Consider the following 12,883-nt stretch of genomic DNA (forward strand, 5'->3'; position numbering starts at 1 on the left):
CCAGATTCTGAGTGTCATTAATGATGGGTGATGGCTTCTCGAGGCACTGCCTCTTGAAGTTGTCCTTGATGCTGGAGTGGGTTGTGCCCGTGATGGAGCTGGCTGACTCAACAACTCTCTGCAGCCTCTGGTGATCCTGTACATTGGAGCCTCCACACCAGGCTGTGATGCAGCCAGTCGGAATGCTCTCCACCGAAATTTGCGAGAGTCACTGTGACATACAAAATCTCCTAAAGCGCCTAATGAAGTAGAGCTGCAGGCATGCCCTTTTCATGATTACGTGCCCATAGTACAGTGCATCTGTAGAAGTTTGTTGTTGTGTTTGGTGACATGGCAGATCTCCTTGAACTTCTAAGAAAGAGTAAGTGCTGGTGTGCCTTATTTCCTTGATGTTAGCAGTAAGGAAACTGAAGCTGCCGAGTATACTTCTGCCCCACCAATGAGAACTGATGTGTAGTCTCACATCTTCCTTTTTCTGAAGTTAATGTTTTGCTCTTTAGACTCATTAACATTTATTTGTGGATGAATCCCTCTGTTTTCCACTGGCTTGCAAGTGATCTGCAGGAGGCCGCACTTGCATTGGCAAATCTGTTTTGATCAACGATGTGGAACGTATCGTTGAGATAGGTGAACGCCTGCGAGTTTGGGGATAGCAGTTCACTTTAATGGTAGGTTGCATGGAAAGCATTCTGGTGCTAGGTGGTTCTGTCTTCCTGTCATAAATGGCCAGACCAAAGTTGTCACTAGCCAAGGAATATCCATTGTCAAATGGAAAATCACAATCAGTAACTTAGAGTATTCGAGTCATGCGCCATGGAAACAGGCCAATATCTAGTCCATGCTGACCAAGGTGCCTATCTGCTAGTCCTATTCACCAGTGTTTGTCCCAAATCCTTCTCAACCTTTCCTTTCCAAATGTCCAACTGTCTTTCAAAAGTTGCTATAGTACCAGCTTCAACTGCTTTCTCTGGCAGCTTGTTCTATATGCACATACTCTGTGTAAAAAGGTTTGCCCTCACGTTATTTGACTTCTGTGCTCTCTCATTATTGACTTCCCTACTCCAGCAAAAAGACTGCATGCATTCATTCTATCTGTGCGCCTTAAAATTTCATACACCTCGATAAGATCACTTCTTAGTCTCTGACTTTGCAAGGGAAAAAAAAATCTTAGCCTATATAACATCTCCCTATAACTCATTCTTTCAAGTCCTGGCAACATTGGTGTAAATCATTCATCACTTGTGAACTAGAACTAATGGGGAGATCTAATCTCCCCCTGATTCTACGTAAGACACAACAGAACCATAAAAAGGTTGACCATATCATGATAGTGTGGTTTTGGTTTAGTGAGGTGGAGATTATTCTGTACAAAGATTGCATTTGGGTGTGAAATCATTCTCCCAGCAATGGTTCCTCAAGCAGACTATCGAAGCCACTTGTCAGGACATCTCATCATCAGAACTTCAAGACAAGTAATGGGACCTCACACACAAAAATGCTGGATTAACACAGCAAGCCATGCAGCATCTATAGGAGGGAAGAAACAGTTGGCATTTTGGGCCGAGACTTTTCATCATTCCCCCGCATAGATGCTGACTGACCTACTGGGTTCCTCCAGCATTTTGTGTGTGTTGCTCCAGATTTCTAGCATCTGCAGAACCTCTTAACTAATTGGACCTCTTGGTTTTAAGTTGCAGGAAAGTGAGATTGAGTTTCAGATCTTATTTCCAAAACCTTGCTTGTCCAGTACAGAGGGAGAATGTGAAAGAGTTCCTCTGTGCACAGCTAGAGTCTGAAAATCTCCTGTAACTTTTTCCTTGTTGGTAGTTTCCTTGCACCAAAAAGTTTGCCATCAGTTTGTTAACTCACGTCAATCTAAATACCAATCATAAAAGGCATTGAAACCTTGATAGAGAATGTTATTCTACTAAGGCAACACAAAGTCCTCCTTTACACCACTGAAGGCTGGCTATAAGTCAACTATTTTACAGCCTTCATCAGCACCCGTGCAATTTAGAGGGAACTGTGGTACTCAGGCAACAGCCTTGCTCATTGTACAGAACAAAGTGCTTCAGCAGAATTCTGGCAAGGGTATTGCCAGCTACTGCCAGTGAGGTGATGCCCTGATGACTTTCATAGGGCTGTTTATGCCCTGTAAGTGGAAGGTGAATGTGTCCCTTTATTCTGGTGTATAGTGCAGTGACCAGAAAATTTCGGCCTGTCCTGGAACCAGAGAAATGTCTCAGGATGATTTTTTTACTGATATGCTATCTGTTCCAGGTGCTTTATCATGTAATGACTTATTCCTCATTTGTGCTGTCTACCTATTCACTTATCTATTTATTCATCTACAGTATTGTGCAACAGTTTTAAGTATATGTAAAAAATCTGTAAAGCAAAGATGCTTTCAAAAATAGTGAATTGAAATGTTTCTAAATATCAAAAAAATTACTATAAAGAGCAGTAAACAGTAAATTAATATTTGGTGTGGCCACCCTTCGCCTTGTGAAGTTTTATAAGAAATTCGGCTGTTTTCAATCATTTTGGAGAACTTGCCAATTCTTTTGCAGACTTCGGCTATCACACTTGCTTCTGATTCTCCAGATAATCCTAGACAGCATTGATGACATTTAGATCAGGGCTCTGTGAGTGCCCCGCTAACTAAAAATCACCTAAAAATCTAGGACTTTTACACAGTACTCAATTTATTTATTATTATTATTTATCTACTTATTGTACTTATAGCAATTATTATGCCTTGAACTGTTGCCACAAAACAGCAAACTTCATGAAATAAGTCAGTGATAATAAACCTGAGCCTGATTATAGAACATCACAGGTATGCATTGCCTCATTATCAGCCTGAGCCATGCTGATGTCCATCCAAAAGTATATGATTAATTGCATCTTTATTAATAGATGACAGTTGATTGCACTGGACAACAAAGATCTTGCTTCCTGAATACTTTACAGTGTACTTTATCAATTTTGGGCTGCTGATCATGAAACTCACCATGAAATTTCCCTAACACATACAACTTTAAAAAAAAACTGCCTACATTTGTTAATTCAATTCATAATTCAAGTCAATTAAAATGTTGCCCACAACATAAGCTGAAACCATGAAGTGCAACATGTCACTAAAGATTCATTGTCTGCATTCCTCCTTGCAAGTCTTGGCACTGTCAGTGATGAGCACGGTGAAAGGTTTCACCAAGACATTGTGGTCATGGGGAGATGGTATCAGGGCAACTGGAATCCATCATTGCTGGCTGATTATTGTTGGATACTTAAGTGGGAACCCTCAGACACTGAGTACAAATGAAAATCATCAACAAAACATTTTTTTTTAGCTTAGTTGAAAAGCTATTGAAAAGCTTCAGCACCATTATGCAATTAAATTAATTACATTAACTCAAAGTTAGTTTCTTGCCTACATTGAACTGGGTCTCATCTGTCTCATGGCTCAGCTCTGAGTTTTGCATCCCTCCAAATTTGTGCTGTGCAGCCTTGTTGACGTTGGGGTGATGTTAGAGAGCAAAGGGAAATGGGCTTCCCATTATTCATTCGTTCTCTGAATTAGACATTACTGGCAAAGCCAGCATTTATTGCCCATCTCTAACTGCCCGGGAGAAGATGGTGGTGAATTGCTTTCTGGTGTGAGTGCTCCCACAGCACCATTAGGGAAAGAGTACCAGGATTTATACCCAGGGATGATGAAGGGCCAGCAATATAATGCTAGGTCAGCACCATGCATGACTTGGAGGGGGTGTTATCTTCCCCTTAAAGATAAATGGCTAAAGATCTTTAAAGATACAAGTGATCAATTGCTGGAAGGCAAACAGTGTGTCGTAGATTAAAGGATGGTGAAGGCTGATATGAAAGAGGCATTTGAGGCTTAGACAGTCATACCGTATATGAATATGCAGAGAATGGAGCAAAAGAAATTAGTCTACTTCGGAATTTAATTAGTTCCACATAACATTGTGGGCTGAAGAGCCTTTTCAATGTTCAAAGAGACCTCAGGAGTAGGAAAAAGTACTTCAGAAGAGCAGAATCTGTTCTGCAAAACACGAGTGACACATTCCAGGATCAGGGAAGGTACATTGGATTAAACACAGCCAAAAAGAAAAAAGGAAAATTTGATTTGAATTGCATCTTGCATATCCATGGGATATCCCAAAGCATTTTACAGCTAATTAGGTGCTTTTGAAGTTAGTTACTGTGGTAATGTGAAAAAAGTATTGCCTATGAAATAGCACAACACTCCCTCAGTACTGGGGCAGCCCGGATTTTGCACTCTAGTCTCTAAAGTTTGACTTAATCTATCTGATGCAGAGCTGAAAGCGCTACCCCACTGTGCTACAGCTGAAATGGTCTGGCTCTTCTGTAATTTGGAATATCTCATTTTACATTGTGGCAAGTAGAAAAGAAATGGTGTATAACAGTGGGAAAGTGAAACTCCCGCACCATTTTGTTTGAACCGTAGAAATGTAAAGAAGTCCAAAGAACCGTACAGCCCATTAAGTTTCAAGTTCTCAGGAAATCTTTAAATATATTCAACACAAACACACATAAGCAGGAGTCCGGACAGAAGGTTTATCAATCCAGCTATTCATCTCAAGTTCTGTAAGGCGATCAAGTGACCACTATGCTCTGAAAATAAATTTTGATCGGCTCAAGTAACCCATTTCTGGCTGGATAATTGTACAATTACTTACATCTATACAGCACCATCTACATGGTGTAGAATCCTGAAGTTCATGAAGGAGGATTAACTCTTCATGAAAAATCATTCAACTGAAACATTAACTCTATTTCTTTCTCTCCATAATTGAATGTCAAAGCAGACTCAATGGGCTGAATGGCCTAATCCTTCTCCTAGATCTTATAGATGCATGGATCTTAATTTGAACTGCATCCATTACTGACTGAGGTCACAAACATGAGAAAATCCACAGGTGCTGGAAATCCAAGCAACACACACACAAAATGCTGGAAGGACTCAGCAGGTCAGGCAATCTCTATGGAAAAGAGTAAATAGTCAACGCTTCAGGCCAAGACCCTTCATCAGGACTAGAAAAAAAAGAAGCTTCTTTTCCTCTCCTCACACACCTTCTTATCCTCATTTGTCATCTTTTTCCATTGAGAGTCAGAATTCATTGTCCATCACTAATTCCCTTCGAGAAGGTCGTGACGTGGAACCAGGTTCTCCTGCTGCCTTTGCGGGGAGGCATCCTCCACTGTGTTAATGGGCTGGAATTTCCTGGATTTGGACCCAGTGACAATAAAGGATCAACAATATATTTCTAACTCATGCTGAGTGCTCCTCATTCTTTCTCAAATACTGTCAAGAAGACCCAGGCAGGGTTTTAAAACCATAGAACCATAGAACACTACGGCACAGTACAGGTCCTTCAGCCCTCCATGTTGTGCCGACCCATATAATCCTTAAAAAAAGTACTAAACCCACACTGCCCCATAACCCTCCATTTTTCTTTCATCTATGTGTCTGTCCAAGAGGCTCTTAAATACCCCTAATGTTTTAGCCTCCACCACCATCCCTGGCAAGCCATTCCAGGCACTCACAACCCTCTGTGTAAAAAACTTACCCCTGACGTCTCCCCTAAACTTTCCTCCCTTAATTTTGTACCTATGCCCTCTGGTGTTTGCTATTGGTGCCCTGAGAAACAGGTACTGACTATCCACCCTATCTATGCCTCGCATAATCTTGTAGACCTCTATCAAGTCCCCTCTCATTCTTCAATGCTTCAAAGAGAAAAGTCCCAGCTCTACTAACCTTGCTTCATATGACTTGCTCTCCAATCCAGGCAACATCCTGGTAAATCTCCTCTGCACCCTCTCCATAGCTTCCACATCCTTTCTAAAATGAGGTGATGAGAATTGAACACAATACTCTTAAGTGCAGTCTCACCAGAGATTTGTAGAGTTGCAACATGACCTCTCTACTCTTGAACTCAATCCCCCTGTTAATGAAGCCTAGCATCCCATAGGCCTTCTTAACTACCCTATCAACCTGTGCAGCGACCTTGAGGGATGTATGGATTTGAACCCCAAGGTCCCTTTGTTCATCTACACTCTTAAGTAAGTGACCATTAATCCTGTACTCAGTCTTCTGGTTTGTCCTTCTAAAATGCATCACCTCACACTTGTCCGGATTGAACGCCATCTGCCATTTTTCTGCCCAACTTTGCAGCCTTTCTATATCCTCTTGTAACCTTCGACCACCTACAGTTCCATCCACAACTCCTCCAATGGTTTTGGTTTGGCATCTCCCGAAGAAAGGAGCGGAAACTGTGCAACACCAAACTGGCTGTGCAGTCTGGAGTCTGTGCTTGACTTTCTAACCAGGACTTTGAGTTTCCTGTCTCTGCTGACCCAGATCTGCAATAGGACAGTCAGAAAGGGACTCAGCTGGCCTTTACTGCCTGATTCTCCATTGCTCCGTTCTGCGCTGTTTCTCATCCAGCTCCTCATAATAATAGATTAGAAGAGTATTTGTGCACATATTACCCAAAAGCCCCAGAGGGTTGGTTGTGCTTCAAAGTTCATCCCTCCGGAAATGTGACTGTCCAAGAAGTAAGCATAGGTGAGGGCAGCAAGTTAATAATAAACGTCTGTCAAAAGGGAGAGCAATAAAGACCTCCTCATTATTCTTTGTCTTATGCTTTTTAATAATGGGTTGGCACTAGTGAACAAGTTCAATTCATGTCTTTAAACTGATTTTTATGTTCGGCGGATCCTGGTTAATTACGCTATCAGATATTTGGAACAACCACTTATTTGGGACAATAAACAACTGAGAAAATAGCCAAGATTCCTTTCATTTATATGGGACACTAAGCCACTTAATTGGGACAGGAGGCTGTTGGCATATAGTTTCCGGCTACAGTCAGTTCAGTGCACCTGTGTGGCTATCAGACTCTACACCATGCTTGAGTGAACTCTTTAAATACTGTCAGTTGTGTGTGTGTTTCCATTCAAAAATCAGTGTTGTTGCCACTGAGTATTGGCAGTAAGACAATGCAGTTTTAAGTATTCAAGTATATTTAAGTACTCAGGCTTGGGGATGCCACAAACAGCCAGGAGTGAAAAATGAAACAATTTTGTTATTTCAACAAGTTAAGCACTGCAAAGAATTTGAAGGTATCAACAGCCATCTTGATTGTTACAATGAAGACTGGGAGGATGCAGTCATTGAAAACATTGTACGAAGTAGTTCATGATCTGCACCAGGTGCATGCACTGATATTGTTCTATCAAAATAACACATCTGCATACTCCAGATGAATTCCACTGTTGATAACTACTAGGAACTGATACACAGTTTTATAGTACTGTAGAAGTGTTCTAATTTGTTCTTGATTTTATTTAACTACATAATTTGCTACTCAGTTAAATGGCAGTTTGTCTTTTTATATCTTTTTAACTATTTCCAAGAAACTTTAGCTAATTGGGGCAGCTGCTTAATTGAGACAAAACGTAGTGGTCCTGATGTTTCCCAATTAACCAGAATCCACTGTATATCTAAAAGGGGCTGTATCTTAAATTTACTTGACACTGAACTAAAGGAAACTGTATTAAAGTCTAATTTACAGAAAACTCTGGAGGACTGTGTATTTACCTTAAGATTACACTAATTTCACACGATATGTACTTTTAAATCCCGTTTATCTAACTCTGTATAGACCATGCCTTTAAATTCAAGAATTAAGGGGCTGCTAAAAATAAACTGTCCATGTTTCTTGAGGAAAATGTTCTGTTTCTCTTGGCTACACAGCAGATTGCAAGCTATTCATGAAAGGATCTTGATGTTAGGGTATGAACATATTTTTCTTGTGATTTATCTTCGTCATGAATATTTAAAACTTGAGGATTGTTGAAGTTTAGCAACTACAGACCAAAAGCTAAATGGTACTAGTTACAAAGGGGCAGTATGCATAAGGATCTTCACTGAAACGTCAACTGTTCCATGGATGCTGCCTGACCTGCTGAGTTCCTCCAGCATCTTGCGTGTGTTGCTTTGGATTTCCAGCATCTGCAGATTTTCTTGTGTTTATAGTAGGCATAGATATTACTTTTAGTCAGACTATCTTATGCTAATAGTCCGATATAGAGTAAAAGTCAATGACCCATTTGGGACTAGTCCTTCCATAGATTCTGTCCAACCTGCTTTGTACTCCATCTGTGTTCATATATGAAAGTATATCCTTGGTTCTCTACATAATATTCTTGAATCTGATACAGTCATGGGATCAACCATGACTTCAGAAACTTGATTTCTTAGTTCTCTCCAATGCTTCTCAACAATATCATTGCTGTTGCATAACCAAATGGCCAGAATCTACCGCCAAACAAGACCAATTTTAAACAGTATTGTAATGTAGGAAACACTGCTGACAATATGTGAAACAACAAGTTGTAATGCATCTCAACGACATTAATCATGATGTTTCAGGGATAGGTATTAGCCAGGAAACTGGGGACAACTTTTCTGACTTTCCTGGAACTTCCACATGCACCATTAGCTTTATAGGACTTTGGTGAGACCATGTCAGGTGTATTGTGAGTAGTGTTGATCTCCCGGTTTCAATCATGTTAATGCGTAGGAGGCAGTTGAGAAGATTTACAAAGCTGACAACTGGGCTGGTGCCTTGAGAGGAAACTGTGCTTGTGTCTGCTGAGTCCTGGAGAATGTGGTGGGACTTGATATGAACATATTAAATCCTTAGGGGTCTTGACAGGTTGGATGTGAGAGATAACGTTTCATATTGTGAGAGAAACACTGTTTAAATATGGGGGGGGGGGGTGTTCACTCATTTAGGAGAGTGATGAGGCAAATTTTATATATATCATAGACACTCAGTGGCCACTTGACTAGGTACAGGAGGTATCTAATTAAGCGCCCAATAAAGTGGCAATAAGTGTATGTTTGTGGTCTTTAGCTGCTGTAGCCTATTCATCTCAAGGTTTGATGTGTTGTACGTTCAGAGCTGCCCTTCTGCACATCACTGTTGTAACACATGGTTATTTGAGTTACTGTCATCTTCCTGTCAGCTTGAACCAGTCTGGCCACTGTCCTCTGACCTCTCTCATTAACAAGGCATTTTTGCCCACAGAACTGCCACTCACTGGATTTTTTTGTGTTTTGCACTATTCCCTACAAACTCTAGAAACTATTGTGCATGAAAATCCCAGGAGATCTGTAGTTTCTGAGATTCTCAATCTACCCTGTCTGGCACCAACAATCATTCCATGGTCAAAGTCACTTTGATCATATTTCTTTCTCAGTCTGATGTTTAGTCTGAACAGCAATAGAACCTCTTGACCATCTCTGCATGCTTTTGAAGACGGAGTTGCTGCCACGTGATTAGATATTTGCATTATCGAGCAGTATACCTTATAGAATGGCCACTGAGTGTATAATATGACCTTTTTAACAGTTCTTTCAAAAGCAGGTACCCGCATCTCCAACTGCTCATGGAGTGAGACTCGAACCCTATACTCACTGATGTGCAGACAAGATAATGCAAAGCTGAGGCAAACCTGGATTTTCAACAAATCTGTCCTTGCTGATATTAAGCCATTTTGGCACAGTTAAATACTGTCTAAAGTAAGACAGTGTTTGCTGAGATCAGTGTAGGCTAGAAATGCAAACCCATTTTGGTACAACACACACAGATGCTGGAGGAACTCAACAGCATCAATGGAAAAGGGTAAACAATTGATGTTTCAGGCTGAGAACCTTCATCAGGACTGGAAAGAAAGAGAAGAAGCCTGAGTAAGAAGGTGGGGGAGGGGAGGAAGAAGTACAAGGTGGCAGGTGATGGGTGAAACTGGGAGAGCGGGGGAGGTGAAGTAAAGAGTTGGCAAGTTGATTGGCGAAAGAGGTAAAGGGCTGGAGAAGGGGGAACCTGATAGAAGACAGAAGACCACGGAAGGAGGAGGAGCACCGGAGGAGGTGGTGGGCAGGTAAAGAAAGAAGATGAGAGAGGGGAAACAAGAATGGGGAATGGTGAAGGGGAGGGGGGGGCAATTGCCAGAAGTTTGAGAAATTGGTGTTCATGCCATCAGGTTGGAGGCTACCCAGTTGGAATAGTCTGGTACGAGATCAGCTTTGTTCATTACTGCTGCTGCCCCAGCCTGATGAGGTCAACTAAATCCATTGATAATGAGACAATAGTCTAATATAGGTCAGCTCACTTCATTAGTAAGCAGGCCTCAGTTTAACTCACTTCGGATCAGTTCATTGTTAATGTGACTCTATTCTAGCACAGATCATTTCAAAGGCTGTCAGTCTGGTGAAATGGTGTCAAATGTGACCCTTAGTTTGGTATGAATCATTTCAGTCCATTATCAATATGTGACCTGCTGTTAGGATCATCATAGTCCTTTACTAATATGATGCTAGCGTGGTAGTTCAGTTTTATTGATTATCATTCAGACCTTAATCTGTTACAGCAGAGATCTCAGCCAAATCTTCATAATCAATGTGCCTCTGGCCTGGTGCAACTTAGCTTAATCAATATTGGGAAGCTAGCCTGAAAGAATTTAGTTTTTCTTTATTTTATTGTTGATGAGAATGCACTCTCACTTTTCTTAATACATGTTGACACCTTATACTCAGCAAATTTAGTGCAGACCAAAGCTGGACACAAAACATAGAGCGAAAATATCTCCTTTTGACATGTACTGTCATATCTTTATACTAAGATTTATTTGATCTCTTCAGTCCAAACAAGAGCAACGAAAGCCTTTGAAATAAAGCAGTAATTTCAGATCAAAGTTGTTGCTCTATAGTCTCAGGCTGACATTCAATTTGAGAAGGATTACATGAACTCTTTGTGTTCCTCTTCTTTATTCTGTGCTTTGACATGGAGAAATGTTATGATAATTAAGAGGAAATCTATAACCCCTTGAGGCTTGTTTCTGTATCAAGGCAGTGAGCAGAGACTGCCTAGGTGGTGCAGGGAATTCTGCTGTTTCGCAATTTTAGGGACCCAGGTTCCATGCTGACTCTTTTTCTCATCTTCTCATGGCTACAATGGAAAAACTCTCTCCTACCTGGACTGCTGTCAGGGAACCAGCTTCCTTCAGATATCAACTGAAACTTTGCTTTGTTACAGATTTAAGTTCAAAGTATGTACACTGTATACAACCTTGAGTCTTCTCTCCTTACAGGCAGCCACAAAGAAACCCAATAGAGCTCATTAAAAAAAAACAGGAGCCCATCAAACACCCTTATTGCAGAGAAAAAACAAATCATGCAAACAATGCTCAGTGGATTGACTTTGGTGTTAGAAACATTATAAATATCATTTTCCTACATATATGCATTCTTTTAAGTTTGATAATTATTTTCCTATCAATGCACTCTTGGGCTTTTCTGTGTATAAGATGTTGTACATATGGTTTTGAGCTGGAATAGAACATGGTAGATGATTGTAAGCATTTCCTTAGATAAAATTTACTTTCTCTTGTCTTTAATCATCTGGCAGTCTTCATTCAATTTATGTTTTTATTTGTGAAATGCCTTAAAAATAATTTTAAGCCTATTTGATCCGATTTTCAATTACTTTGAACAGCAGACATTTAACAACTATTGAAATTCTTTTGCAGCCTCCTAATCAGTCGACAGAAGAAATTATCGTGTTTTGAGTGGTGAGAGCGTGGAACACCCATCCGAAGCACAGAGCTGGCAATGCCTCGTCAGGAGTGTGGGCTGTCATACCTCTTGGCCCTCTGCATCCAGAGGAGGTAAAGGTGGAAGTCTGCAGTGGCTGCTAACATGAAGTCAGAACAACAGGACATTCCTGAGGTGGTTTGCCTTGTCATAGTCCCAGAGAGAATGCTCAAGGAGGGGATTGCCAAGTTGCTTTCTCCAAATGAAATGGCCATGTAAAAACACCAAGCAATGACCACACTTGTTTTGAAATTGGTGTTGTAAGGCACCATATCTCAAGATATATTTATTCAGAATACAGAACCTAGGGTATAATTCACAGTATTGGTCTCCTTAATTTTAGAAGAACAGATTGAAGCAGTTCATTGGTATTGGTTTTAGTTTATTATTGTCACAGGTATCCAGATATAGTGAAAAGCTTATCTTATGTACTGTGTATACAGATCAGGTCCTTACACAGTGCATCGAACTAGAATAAGGTAAAATAATAACAATGCAGAATAAAGTGCAAAAGCTTCTGAAAAAGAGCAATGCAGTGAAACGATGATGTTACAAGATCATTATGAGGTAGGTTGTGAGGCCATGAGTTACTCTGATCGTACAAAGGGTCCATTCAGGAGACGGGTAACAGTGGGATAGAAGCTGTCCTTGACCCTAGTGATACATACTTTCAGGTTTCTGTATCTTCTGCTGATGGGAGAGGGGAGAAGAGAGAATGCCGGGAGGATGGAGTCTTTTATTATGCTGGCTGCTTTCCTGAGGCAGAGAGAAGTTTTGACAAAGTTCATAAACAGGAGGCTGGCTTCAGACTAGTTTAGTGAGAGTAATAACTAAAAAGAGCAGGTTATCTTCTAAGGCAACTTAGGCTGGGTTGTTTTCTGTCTTGTGTGGGCTTCCTCTTACATCCCAAAGATATTTCATTTGTTTATTAATTCGCGAGTCAATTGACAATGTCCAATTAATTTATTAATCAGTACCCCGTAGACTGTGAGAGGAAACCAGAGCACCCAGAGAAATCCTGCGCCCTCCACAGGGAGGACGTATAAACACCTTTCAAAGGATGCTGGGATTGAACTCTGAACGCCAAACTCTGACACCCTGAGATTGTGCACTGGAACGTGTCTTAAAAGCGTAGTTTGAATTGGGGAGAACTGATAGCAATGTGGGAAGAGTAGGTTG

The 12,883-nt window shown here is 40.7% G+C and overlaps 1 long non-coding RNA gene across 1 annotated transcript in view; it reads left to right on the forward strand.

The window, feature by feature from the left end:
- The window catches only part of LOC132405395 (uncharacterized), a 28,782-nt gene extending 16,895 nt beyond the window's left edge, over positions 1 to 11,887 (forward strand). Inside the window, exon 4 of the long non-coding RNA XR_009515853.1 lies at positions 11,641 to 11,887. This is a non-coding gene — a long non-coding RNA (uncharacterized LOC132405395). The remainder of the gene's footprint in view (positions 1 to 11,640) is intronic.
- Positions 11,888 to 12,883: the final 996 nt, after the last annotated feature.

The sequence above is a fragment of the Hypanus sabinus genome, chromosome 2 (assembly GCF_030144855.1).
Source record: "Hypanus sabinus isolate sHypSab1 chromosome 2, sHypSab1.hap1, whole genome shotgun sequence".
Lineage (NCBI taxonomy): Eukaryota > Metazoa > Chordata > Chondrichthyes > Myliobatiformes > Dasyatidae > Hypanus > Hypanus sabinus.